The following is a 10,940-nucleotide window of genomic DNA, read 5'->3' on the forward strand; positions in this document are numbered from 1 at the left end:
CTCAGATATCTCAAATGATACCCATACATAGCGGCTCATTACGGAAGAACCCCCTTATGCAAAGTGCAGAGCTCAACAGCGGCTGGCTGACAGGGGCTGGCGTAGCACTGCTGACCCAACAATAAGACAACAGGGCCGTCCCCACCTGCCAAAAATATAGCGCAGTGTCCCGGTTACTTCATCAGCACTGGTCAGCAGCAAACCACTCAGGGTTTGGTTCTGAAGGGCTTCTCAGGACATCGCAATTTAAGAACAACAGATAACGGTGTGGCATTTTTGAGGTTTTAGGTGAATTTACCCTATATGAGACACATTGTTGCTACACAGTCTCACAGGAGGCTGTGCTTTCACTGGGAAACTGCAGTGTTTCATCTGTCTTCAACCACAATTTACACACTTGACATGTAATTTCTGTCAGAATGTGGCCAAATCTGTTTGCTTTCAAACAGTGTAAGACTCTAAAGTTTAAAGACTCATGCTGTCCTAAAGACAAGCAGAGAGCTGTGTAATTTGCCGTTGTCTCTGGTTCAGAAGTCAGTCGTATCAGTATACACTCACTTTGAAAAGTAGTTTCATGCAACAGCCCTGCCACAATTCCCCCCTCCAGATATTTAATATTCAGGTTAGATTTAATGGGCTCAAAAGAGATGTTAAATAATCTACTGGTCATCTCAGATTAGATTTCCCACGGCAATATCATGTCCATCCTGTTTATGAATCAGGGTGAACAATATATTAAGAGCCATCACTAGAATCCGGCTCAGATTCTCTCGGCCTCCTCGGAGGGGGGACAGAGGAAAGACTGTACAGTTCTCTGGTTCAGTCCTCAGCTTCACCTCAAGTAATTCTCTAACCACTTTTACACCAGTTCTGCAAAACCGCCGTAAAAATGACCCCACCATTATGACGCTCCACTTGTTTACACAGAACCAAACAATGGCAGCATTCTGCTGCTCCACTGTGTGAATTGGTGTAGCGTTCCAGCGTTCCACAACAGAGGCGTGACGTATATAAACACAGGAGCGCTGGCATCTGGAGTGAGCTGTTTTACCATTACGGCTGACAAGAGAAAACCCGTGGAGAGGAGGAGAGATGATGAGGGGAGTGAGAAGGGAGTAAAGGGAAGGAGGGAGAGATGGAAAAGGGTCTGAGGAGTGAAGACGAGAGCAGAGGCAGGAGGGATAGAAATTGAGGAGGAGAATGAAGGAGGAATGAGGAAATGTGAAAACCTATAGAGGGAAGAGCAGAGGAGGAAAGGAGAGCGGATTGAAGGAAATATTATGAATTTGATATATTTCTGCCTCTTAATTTTCTGATCGGAAATCATGTTTTTATGTTGTTTCATTTTATATTGCACTTTTGGCTTTCGACTGAGGACATTTCCAGAGGTACCTGAGAGAAAGCACCAGGAGTAGAGACTGCTGTGAAATAATAATGTATTTCCCACATTATTTATCATACTATGTTACTCTCTAAAGAACCCTTCAAGGGATAGTTCAGGTTGGTAGAAGTGGGGTCAGTAGAACAGGTCTTACCCTCAGTAGATGTGGATTAGCATGCTGTCTGCAGTAGGCCAGTAACTCAGCTCTTTACCGTACCGGATGGGGAACTGCACAAAAGAAATGCATTATGTATTAATTTCTACGCAAGCAGTATATGTAACCTTTTCACCACTTTACTTTTGCCTTTAATTTTGTCTCTATGTATTAACAATTGTGGAGTTTCCGTCATATTTCTACACTTGCCCTGTACTGTCTTGCCTGCTGCTGGAATTGGAACGTGCTGCTGCGGCGTGATGCAGGTTAATCTGTGTACTGCAGCACTACAAGGAGATTTCTGGCTGAAAAGAGTCACAACAGTTAGCGATAACAGTTGGATAGAAAATAAGAGGCAGGCTCCAGAGGATTAATAATCATTGCCACACCTTTTTAGATATTGCATTATCTTGATTGGTCTGTGCAAGAATATTGGCATGCAAAACAGTGCATACAGCAGGTGTAAATGGAGAAAATGAAGTAAAATCCCTGCCCCTGGACCCCCCCCCCCCCTTACATTTGGGCACGTTCACAGCACCTGTTCTTATGACTCCCTACCACATGTGGTTCTGTACTGTGATGGTAGTCGGCAGAGTTGGGCAATAACGGCTCTGTTCCCCAAATCAAATACGTAATCAGTCATGAAGCTTTTTTACTGATTAAGTAGTGTACAGTGTCCAACACAAGCTGAGTTTTCACAAAGCACTTCCAAAACTCAAGCGCAGTGTCTATGATCCCAGCGGGATGCCTACAACTGGTCCAGGCTGCAGGGGAACGCAGATGTGCATGAACTGGAGTTTACATGATGAGAAGATGGCAGAGGGTGAGGATGGAAGGAACCAATCAGGAGTGAGATGCCGTGACCGTACTTTGGGAAATAAACAAGTTTATGACATGTTTGGTTCACTCTGCATCTCCTTCAACATGTCAAACATCAGTTTAAAGTGTAACCGACCCCTCGTGACCATTTTTTTTCCAGCTGCAAACCAGCATATGCAGTATTTAGTAGCTATGTCGCTAAACCCTATTAGCTGCCTCTGATAACAGAAATGATACTCTCGTTCCGTTTAGGGTAAAGGTGTCAGTCAGTGAGTTGGACAGTCGTATTGGGATCACAGGGTCTGGCTGAATTTCCTGTTTCTCATGATATAAAAACTGCAGTTAGCAATGTTTGAGCAACAAGCCACTGTTAGCTAAACTTTTAGCTTAATCAGTAGCAGTTAGCATCATACTGGGAACCTGCAACTGCAGCCAAACCCTTCCAGCTGGTTCAGATCAGCTGATTCAACTGTTCTGTAATTTTGTGGTGTTAATCAAACATGTTCATCTCACTAATGGAACCCGTCTACCCTGCCTCGGTATAGCGAAAAAAGAAAATAGGGTGTGTGTGTGTAATGTGGGGTTTTTTTTTTTTGTAGAGAATACATTTTGGACATTTTCATTGCTTTCTCAGCAAACGTTGTGTTGACTGTGAAGGAGGTCTGCGCTCTCAGAGTACACTTGATATTTTCTGTTAATGTGTGTAAATCCTTCGGCAGCGATCATAAATATCGAATGGCGTACTCCAGTGTGAGAGTGGAAGCTCTGGTAATTGTGAGTCATGGATACTGTGTTATTGACAGCTTTGATTGACTCACACTGTCTTTAATAACGGACCTGCTGTAAATGCTTTTATCATCGGGGTTTACTGCGCTGGACCATGAGTCATAAGAGGATTCCTTGTGAGTGAAAATATCATGAAATTGTTATTTTTTACATACCATATACAGCATTCCCTCTATCACATGGGACTGGTTAAATGCAAGATAATGTTCCGTCCCTCAGTGGATATGAAGGCTTGTGATGTATGTCTCAGTGTTGTTGGAATCTCACTTGTGTGGCAAATTTTTAAAAACCCATAGTGTGGAGCCCCTATGATGTGAAAAGATGTTTAAATAATATTTCACGTCCAAAGTGAACTTTTTAGCTCACCAGCCAATTGTCTCATGTTTGTTCACACCTTGGCAGAATTTCTTTGTGACTCCAGAGGTCAGCAAACGTCAGCCATTGATTGTTAGTTTAAAGCTAATGGAGAACTTCTTCTGACACATTAAAACTGTCCAAAGCATCCATTTATAAACTCTCAAATGCATCAGGCCTGCTAAAGAAGATCCTGGTTAATGCTCAGACATCTACAATCATACTGCATTGAGCTGATAATAAAGAAAAAAGAGCACTTCCTATTTTGGCACGACCACGAACAAGACCTGCCGTCTCATTCAGCTGAACTTGTCCTCAGTGGGACTGTGTGTTTTATTTTGTTGCATTTTGGGGTGAAGTAACACTTAAACTTGCCCTCTATCCCTCTGGCTACCGGATCAGGACAGTAACTCATTGCTGTATTTGGGGCTGGGTGTAAGTGGCTGTCGCGAATACATCTGTCACCTCTCCTCTTTTTTTATTACCATGATACCTTTGACAGCTCCAGCTATGACCCGACCCTTCAGCAGTTAAGACCACCTCAAATATCACAGTCGCAGCTCGTAATCTCAACTGTCACCACTTAATGTCAGTTCCCTGGAGTAAATTAATGTTGGTTTAAACTCCACACAATAGTTCAACTTCAGTAGTACAGAACTTAATTTTTCTTTTTGCATCTTTTTTTCAGTGAGTAACAAAATATCTTCATATTATAACGTATAAAACCAGCAGATTTGTTTCTTTATTTATTTTATTTCCACAAAGTCAAAGCAATAAAACAATAAGACTTATCCCTGCTGTGGCCAACAGGACAGGATTTATATGAAGTTTGGGGAAAGCTATGTATGAGAGGTTGCACGCGACGTGTTCACAGCGTTGTGATTTCTAAACGGCCGTGGGGCACACTGCAGGAACAGATGGTGAGTTGATTCCTATGTTTAGGTCTCCTACGAGCAGACGTTTGCCTGTGTCAACAGAGGGTGCTACTGTCTTCTGTCTTTGTGTGATAATGAGTGAATATATACATTATGTGTGTGGGTTTGAGAGACAAAAGATGGTGGACTCCAGTGAATCCATTGGATGGCAGGACCCATATTGTGTGGACAGGCCTATCTGCTCCAGGGTAACCTCTTATCACAGCCATTGGCATATCTTGAGGGGGATGACATAATCAATAATCAGAACTGTTAATCAATGGTATTCTAAATAAGCATTGATTGGGCCCGCAAGGTTAGCCAGCTTTATTGGTTTACATTAAGCAAAGCAACACAATAGACAAAAGACTCGCAACTTGAGCCAACCGGTTTAACCCTTACCCATCTGACTTTAACTCAGAATAAACTCTGATGTGTGTATTCACATTTCTTTTTTCTTTTTTTTAAATTCTGGATCCGTATTTACTTCTTTTTATTTTTTGTTCTCAGACAACTTCGCGTCGGCCCGGTATCTCTTCAACATTGTTGTCACGCGCGAGCTCATTTGAATACAATGGAGCTCCAGTTGTATCTCATTATCGACATGGTCAGGTAGACAGAGGTCACTGATTTGTGTCACCTTTCACAAAACGGCCATCTCTCACGGGAGCCTGTTGGATTCAGAGGAAGGAGAACGGTAGCATGCTGGGAGTGTGTAACCCACTGGGGCTTCACGCCCCCCTAATTACCAGCCAGTGGAACACAGTCACAGCTGTGTGCAGGTTAGTCCAGGTTGACCCATGCAGTAGGTATACAGGTTTGCACTCCACATAAAATCAGCTTGTTCTTTACAGATTCACTTCATAAACTGTTGCTAATTGTCATAGCATTGCTTGATGCCTTGTGCACATTTTTCAAGCCTTAGCTGCTTCTAAAACTGGCAGAGACCACAGATATGACAGATTTAAACCAGTGTTTAACGTCTAATCCTCAGAGCAAACAATAAATTGTGATCTGATTGAATATTTGTGTGTGTAATGTTCTTGCATAGAAAAGCAAAAGAAGAAGGAAAAATGTGGATGAGAAGCGGAAAGAGCGTGGTTTATTTTAAGTAAAGGGAATCAAGTTTTATTGTCAGTCTAACATGAGGCTATTGCTAGCTATTGCTAAATACTAACTTAATTTACAAAAAGTACACAACTCCTTGTTGGTGACACGTTGGTCAGCCCTTTCTCATTAGCCACTGTGGGTGTCTGTTCAATATTCCAGCGATGTTATTTTCACACTTCAAGTACAGAATTTTGTGATTGAGGAGACTGGGATCCGATCCGGTACAATAAGATGGTGCCTGTAAAGCCTTCTCTCGCGGCGGGATCATCCGGATGTCAGCCTCCGATCAGGGGCGTTACATCAGACTGCAAATCGGTCTGATTATCCTGAAGTGTGAACGCAGCTTCAGTGGTAACAGAAGGCTGCCAAACTCATGTGCGTGCCTTAATTTCACAGTTTTCAACCAACTGTCATGATCCTATATTCTCCAACAAAACATGACAACTGTCAATGTGTGAAGATCACCCAGTCGTAGAAATTATAGTAGACATGAGTGGAAAATTAGCAGAAATAACCCTTTTAGTCTCCCTTCGCTGCGGCAAAGCTTAGTTACATGATTACTGTGTCGGCAACACGGATACTGCAATCATTTTTCCCCCACTGGCGGTGGCTGAGTGCCAGAGACGGGCTTAAATTTGGCTCATGACAGAAATGCCTTTCACTACTCGTACGGACCACCTGGCACCATACATAGAGGGCTAACGTTCCTCCCTTTTCTCTCTCTGGTACACAATGCCTGCACACTCAGCCTGGAAGCAGAGCTGCACCAGCATCAGTCCCCCTCCTGTGTTTACACTGGATGCATTCAGCTGCAGAATTACCCACATTTTGGAACTATTGAGAGCCCAAACACAAGTTTTGTATTCACATGATTCAAATTAAGAAAATGAAGCGTAAAAATATGCTTCAGGTTGTGCGTAAGTGAATTCTGAACCTTTGGGCTGCCTGTTGGCCAAAAGAAGTGTGAGACTGAAGACTAAAGAAAAAAAAATGTTTCCAAAAAGCTCTGTGTAGTCAAGCTGTTTGTAACACGGTCAGATAGTCTGCTGAAAAAACAATAATTCGTCTATTTGTACAGTTTATCTTCTATTACAAAAAATACACACTATTCTCAACCCTTGTAAACGCACAAAACGAGATGTGGGACCTAGCGATGCTGCTGTGCTGAAGCAGTGCAGACTCTTCGTCGATTCTTCCCTCATACCTCTTGTCTTGGCTCCATCTGTCCCACTGCCTGTCTGTGCCCCTCTCCCTCTCTCTCTCTCTCTCTCTCTCTCTCTCATTCTCTTTGTCCCTTGTGAGAGCCCCTGTCACCTCTGGCCCTCCTCCTCTCCTCCCCCTCTGTAAGGCTATTACAAGCAGCACTCCTCCCTCTCTGCCTTCTCCGTGTATTACCATTAGAAGACATGCATCTTGGGAGCCGCTGCACACTCCTCTGTGTTTTGATTAATATTTTAGCAGCCTCAGGGAGGAAATGGGTCTTCCTCTGAGCTAATCCGTTATGGGGTGGATGCAGAGGAAAGGGAAGATGATAGAAGAGGAAGGTCAAGCTCTATTGTTTTTGTTTTGCATGTCAGAAGTTGTAAAGACATCCAATACAAACCCAATGGCTTGAAAACTTGAATAATGCAGACTTGCGATGTGTTCAAACTAAATGAGCTCAATGTTGTTTTTTTTCTCCCCCCAGCAATTCTTTCACACCTCCTGAGAGAAATATTAATAGATACATATTAATTTGAACTCTACTGGTTTCAACACTCCATTCAGTAAGAACAGCTCTCATCTGGCCATGGATTTTATACAATAAAACTTCAATAAAACTTCAAACCAGCAAGGACCAAAATGCTAATGCTCAGACTTGGGATAGATATTTAAAGAAATGTCCTTGATTGATCTTTGGGAATTCATCGACCACTGGTAGCTCCCAGCTGCTAAAGCGGTCCAGCAGTCTGTGGTTAGCGCAGCTTTCTCAGCTGTGGCTAACTTTTTTCACAGCTCCTGCCTTTGTTGTCAGCATGTCGTGAGGGAACGCTACGTGTTGGTTCCCTCAACAATACCTAAATAAATGTACAGATCTGTTTGCAGATTTCCTCTGTCATTTAGTATTGCAGCTCCTCCACGCTAACACTGAGGTAATGCTAGGTTGAGACGAGGAACACACATCTATGTCAACCAGTGACCGGAGTGTGTTGTTCAAATAATTCATCATTGTGTTGTTGCTGTGTTGTATTTATCCGTGGCTTCAGTATTTACGATGAACACTTGTTTCTCTTTATATTTAGGTTAGCAGCAGCAGCTAGTAGACAGCGGAGCGTCTCTTCTTCGGTCTTCCTAAACGGTAAAACATTAAAAATATTGCCACCTGATGTTCAGATGTGTCATTACTCCAAGACAGTGAAATTCAACGACGTAGCACAGCCTCCTTTGATGAGGAAATTTTGAAAAAGTGATAAAGCAATTTCTTAATGATCAATGACTGATCATTGATTAATTGTGTCCATCAGTAGCTCAGATTGCGCCGCTGCACAAGAGAAAAATGCTTAAAATAAAAATATGATACTGCACTTTAATTGTGGACATGTGCCTTTAAGTTTTATTACAGAATAATGATCTAAATTAATATGCAAAAGTACATCTTTCTCATCTTTTCTTTTTCAGAACTCTGCACATCTCTTTGTTGTACTGCTGGTAACATCTAAGTGCATCAGCTTCTAGGTCTGTGTGCTGCTTTTTTATGCTTCCTCTTTCATTGATTCCCACTCTCTTTTATTTATGTTTGTTTACTGAGCTGCTTGACTCAAGAACTGCCTATTGCTTTTATTGTCGAATGCAATGAAGGGTGCTTTTATCACCATTTGCCTGCAGGTCAAAGGTGAGAATGGAGACAAATGGGCCAACTGTACAATGATGAACAGGGTGGTGTGAACCCGGAAACAAACTTCCAGTTCATAGATCCCAACAGTGCATTCCTTTGGTCACTGGAGACGGGCCTGTTAAGGGGCTAAATAGGTAAAGTCCATGCTTCAAAAGTTGAAGGTGATTATGGAAACTGTAAGGGGATAAAATACGGCTCTAAAAACTTTGTTCCTCTTTGCAACAAAACTGATCCTGCGTAGCAATCTTATGGTTTCTTTGTCATATTAAAACACTCACACTATGGGTCATATTTTTGTTCTTCCCCTCCACTTTTTGATATTTTACTCAGATACCACGCAGTAACCTTGGCTCTGAATCATGTGACACCTTGCTGCTACGCACCACTTTGCACATTAATTCTCTTGACCAATATATGAATTATTCTGGGGGTATTGTTTGTGAATTTATCCCCATGGTGCTAGCATGTTGATTAAGTGCTGTATGGAGGTCGAGCGTTAGCAATTACTCACCATGTGGTTGGAGCAGCGGGCCATGTACAGTGAGTGAAGCTGGCACATTAGGAACATACAAATGAAGCCTATCGTCTTTGTGTTCTGAGGACTTATTTTAAGCTCCGCCAGCCCATGTGGAGGGGGTGTCCTTGGAGCGGGGGGTGGGTAGTTTGTATGCCTCCGATAGGGGTTGACTTGCTAATGAAGGTGGCATTTAATTTGGTTAAAGGCTGCATGTATCGTGTATCTGTATGAATGGAATGGCATCACAAAGGTGGTGGGACTATTTTACTCTCCACTCACTGAAGGCGTTACGTTTGGAGGATGAGATGTGGCAGGATACACCTGTCCCTAGCTGTCTTTTTCTTCATGTATGAATAAAACATGACTTCCCTCAGTGTATGTTTAAGGGAATATTGTTGCAAAGCAGCACACGGTCAGATGTAAGTCTTGTTTCCATCAACTTATCCTGAAGTATCGCATCAGGAAAGTTGATGGAAACGCCAAAATTTGGGGGGAAAATGCACTTGGTTGAGATGCATTTTGTCTTTTTTGAAAAAAAAAAAGTGTAAACACTCAAAGAGAGAATGCTCTTTTTCAAATAAGCTCTGACTCTGTGTTTGTAATTTTCATGACTTGACCAGCTGTTTCCACGGCTGCCATCTTCCCAGACATTCCCAAATGTCTTTGTCTCTGGAGAGCATGCAGCATGGTAGCTGGCGCAAGAGAATAAGGACGTCTCTGTTCCTGCTCTGGATGACTACAGATGGCCAACATGACTTATTCTTCTTCTACTCGGTTTATTACAGCCATGCATAACACTGCCCAGGCTGCCATCTTCTGACAAAAATACTCATCCTCCATATTCACGTCTGTTTTTACAAAAGTTCACTTCTAATCTGTGTCGCGAATTAATGGAAACTCACAACTGGGGCTGGTTACTTCGTACTGTAAGTAAGTTCAACAGTAAAATACATTAAACTCACATTTTTTTAAGGAGTAGTTTTTCACTCCTATTATATCAAGCCAAGGATTTTGAGACGGTTGAAGCAGCTATGCAGTTCCAGTTGACCTGTTTGTTAGTGGTGGTGGTGATGGTGGTGGTGTTTTTTTAAACATCACATCGATTGTAACAAATTTTAGAATCAGTGAACAAAACCCTCTCGTCTCTCTTCTCTTTCACTCGGTGCAATGTTGAGAGGTTTCTTCATTAAACCTGACAGAGGAGCCAGAGGCAGGGGAAGCATTACAGCTCTGCAGACATGTCACCACTTTCTCCACAAACTATAATTTAATGCCACGCAATAATTGAAATAATTCTTTCATTTACTGACGAAGCTGCCAAACGGTGAAGCAGGAAACTGCAGACATGGGAAGATAATGTGCTCCTGCGTGGCGTTTTCTTTTTAAATTCATTTTCTATTCGAATGTATTAAATGCATAAATTCTCTCACTAATGGTTTGTGTGAGGCAGAGCAACAGCCTATTCAACGATGCAGTTTAGAGGGGGTTTTACGCTTAAAACAAGACCAACCATAATAATTGCCAATAAATCTGTGGGCATGTCCATTTTTCCATAGCCCTACATGAATGCTTAGTTAATCCTTTTCTCTGTATTGGCCATTTACAGACCGTAATGGGAAGGTTTTGCTGCGAGACACTGTAGGATTCAGTGGTGATTTTTTTTTTAAGTTCCTAAAATAAATAACCAGAAAAACTGTTTCTGATTATTTCTACTTTCTCCATTAAATGTCTTTGTATTTAATTAACAGGGGAAAAAAAAAAGACCACACCACTTTAAATCACAAAATGTCACTGTGTCAGCATTAAAGCACAGTATATTCATTATAGATACTTCCTGATTGTCATGAATGAAATATGAACTTTGTATTCTCAATCCCAGACTTCCAAAGCTACTGAAGGGAGGCATTGATGATGGAATGTCATCCAATTAACAACCCCCCCCCCCAAAAAAAAAAGACAAATTGAAAGAGACTCTGCATTTCTTGAAAATAGATATCATAAAAAAAAAGATATAATACAAATTATTTGTA

At 41.9% G+C, this 10,940-nt stretch overlaps 1 long non-coding RNA gene across 1 annotated transcript in view; it reads left to right on the plus strand.

The window, feature by feature from the left end:
- The window catches only part of LOC147269463 (uncharacterized), an 87,711-nt gene extending 78,107 nt beyond the window's left edge, over positions 1–9,604 (plus strand). The window contains exons 4-7 of the long non-coding RNA XR_015110079.1: positions 7,801–7,856; positions 8,177–8,233; positions 8,384–8,527; positions 9,531–9,604. This is a non-coding gene — a long non-coding RNA (uncharacterized LOC147269463). The remainder of the gene's footprint in view (positions 1–7,800; positions 7,857–8,176; positions 8,234–8,383; positions 8,528–9,530) is intronic.
- Positions 9,605–10,940: the final 1,336 nt, after the last annotated feature.

Source organism: Aulostomus chinensis, chromosome 2 (assembly GCF_037954235.1).
Source record: "Aulostomus chinensis isolate RoL2024-O1b breed Wild chromosome 2, RoL_Achi_v1.0, whole genome shotgun sequence".
In the NCBI taxonomy this organism is placed as follows: domain Eukaryota; kingdom Metazoa; phylum Chordata; class Actinopteri; order Syngnathiformes; family Aulostomidae; genus Aulostomus; species Aulostomus chinensis.